The following is a 3,270-nucleotide window of genomic DNA, read 5'->3' on the forward strand; positions in this document are numbered from 1 at the left end:
AAATTATATTTTTTATTTTTTTTCTAAAGATAAGATATATATGTAGNNTGATCCACCCCTTCTACGAAAAAATTAAACAAAAACAAATAATAGAGATGATATTTGTATTTCTTTGTCTTCATCTTTTCTCTCCTATTAGTGATATTTATCGTTGTCTTTAGTTGTTATTTTACTCTGGATTTGTTGTGTCTATTTCTGCTTATTAATGCTAATGGTGAGAACTTGATATTAGAAGGATAGAGGAATTGGATAGATTAAAAAATATTGAGTAGGGCACCTTTATGATTTTTGTGATAATCTAACAGAAAAAGCAAATATACAATGGTTAGTGAGTTTCGGATAGGATTAACGAGTTTAGTCCAATGACCAAAATAAAAAAGGGTAGTGGAGGCCGGGAGTTGGTGATGAGAAAGAGAAAGAGAGGGGGGAGGGAGGGAATAATTGGTGATGATAATGTAAGGGTTAGCAAATGTTGTCGGAAGTTCGAATCTCGTCTTGTGTATGCAGTAATCTATTGGCTAGCGGCAAACCCTTAAATGAAACTCAGTACCGCTGCGGATTAGCCCTTAACCTATCGGGTTGAGAAATACCGTGAGAAACAAAAAAAAAAGTATTGACAGTAGTAGGAGAGGATTTTTTTAATTTTTGTTTCAGGATAAAATTGTCTAAGAATTATTATTTTTTGTGAAAAGAATAATTTTAAATTGTTTTGTAACGTTGGTTGAAGATGATATTAATAAAAAAAAATTGAGGAGAATTTTAATTTTAACCTAAAATATTAAAAATAAAAAAGTACCTAATCCTATTGAGTTGTAACAAATTTTTTCATTGAATGAACAATACATTAGAAAAAAAAAATTCAAATTAGTACCTTGTTCGTCTCCATAATTATTATTTAGAAAACCACCGAAATACAAACATATGAAATGTAGAGCAAGTCATCCTAGTAGAAAAAGAGATGAATGTAAATTAGTAATAAAACATCACAATGTATATATCATAGGTTTGGTGCTCAGAATTCATTTCGATAAATTGTATTTAAAAAAGAGGGTAAAAAACCCAAATGAGCCAAGAAGAGCTCATTTTTACTCAAATCCGCCAAAATAAATTTTGATACATCAATCCACCAGAACACATTTTTATATAATTCGAATCAATAGGATTCGAATTAGCTTTGCACATAATTCGAATTAAATCAATTCGAATTATGACCAAATACTCTTTCCACGTAGTTCGAATCAATTAGATTCGAATTAAGCATGCAAGGTTCGAATTATATCAATTTGAATTACATAGAGCACGTGGTTTAGGGGAGTTCGAATCGAGTTGATTCGAATTACTTTCATATTGCAATTCAAAATAATTCGAAATGTATCAAAGTCTTTAAAAAATATTTGTATAAAAAAATTTTAAAAATATAAATTAAAAAAATAAGTATTTTTTATTAAAAAATTTAAAATGCAGATTATTTTATATAATAATATAAATATTAAATATGTTAATATTAAAAAATAAATGATTTTTAAAAAATAGATATAGTGGTAATTATATAAAATCTAATTTAAAAGATACAAAGACTCGAGAGTATAATATTAAATTGGTTTAGTAAAAAATATTAGTAAGCTAAATAATTAAGACATAAATTTATTACATAATAAAAAATAGGTGAATTCTACTCTACCATTTCTAAAATAAAGGGTAAATTACCTCTTGTGACATATACCGTGATTATTCATAAATTATTCTTCTACCAGAGTTCCAAGATTTACATTATCTTCTCTTTTTTTTTTTCAATTGATGCGATGTTTCTCTTGAAACTTGATAGTAATGTCATTTTCATAATCTGCACCAAATACACCTCTTCTTCTCCAATTTTAAAACCATAATTCCTCTCAAATCCAATCACCATTTCCAATAAATTAGGTTAGAATTTTGAATTTGTTCGTATGCTTTCAATCTCCCATTTCAACGAGCACATCTATTAATTTTTCAGCTCTCTTCTTCTTAAGATTTTCTTCCTAGTATTTTTCTTAAAATTCAGTCAGATCAACAATGATATTCCTCTTCAGATAACCAACCCTCGTACCCTTTTATAACTATATAACAAAAACAAACCAAAATATTAGTTAATCATAAAAACAATGAGTCAATAATTATCATCTTAGGATTTTTATTATCTGAATAATAATTGAAAAATAATTTAAGAGCAATTAAAGATAAAAAAATAAAATAAAGTACCTTGGTGTCTCTTTTCACACACCAATTACTATCATTTTTAACTAATATATCACAAATTTCTATCAGTTTTTGAGCTCTCTCGTTTTTAGGATTTTCTAGCGACCGTATTAGAGATATCAATTAAATTTGACGATCTCATTCGAACTTTGAAACTCTGGTTGAACGATAATTTATCAATAATCACTGTATATGCCACAAAGGATAATTACTTTGAATTACAATATGAAAGTAATTCGAATCAACTCAACTCAAACTCCCCTAAGCCACGTGCTCTATGTAATTCGAATTGATATAATTCGAACCTTGCATGCCTAATTCGAATCTAATTGATTCGAACTACGTGGGAAGAGTATTTGGTCATAATTCGAATTGAATCAATTCGAATTATGTGCAAAGCTAATTCGAATCCTATTGATTCGAATTATATAAAAATGTGTTCTGGTGGATTGATGTATTAGAAAATCTATAAATCTAAAATTGATATTTTTTTGGTGTCTAATCTAAAATTGATATAAAGTAAAAATATTATATATAAAATATCATATAGAAAATACAAAGACATACACGATGGATACTCAATGCAATTTGATGAAATAATAGATAAAAAGAAAAATGTACTTATGAAAATTGTACGTGAAATAGTGATCAAATAGAAAAAAAGACGTCAGTAATATATAATCGAATTAAGTGCATTCGATTTAATAATGGAGTGTCTTACATACTAAATCAATCCTAGTGGTATGGTTTTACCTGAAATGTTACATAAAGGTATAAATCGAATTGAATGGATTCGATTTACTAGTATATATAAATCGAATTTTTTTGTTTCGATTTAGCATGGTTGTTTAATTCAAAGTCATTATTAGCTTCGATTTATTCATAGAATCCATTTGCATGCAATTCAAATTCCATGAGTTCAATTTAGTATGTATTTAGCTAAGTCGAATTTATTAAATTTAATTTATATAAAAATACAACTTGGGATATTCAAGTAGCTTTTTACAATTTAAAAGATTTACGTAATACGTAATA

This window comes from Arachis ipaensis, chromosome B02, assembly GCF_000816755.2.
Source record: "Arachis ipaensis cultivar K30076 chromosome B02, Araip1.1, whole genome shotgun sequence".
In the NCBI taxonomy this organism is placed as follows: Eukaryota; Viridiplantae; Streptophyta; class Magnoliopsida; order Fabales; family Fabaceae; genus Arachis; species Arachis ipaensis.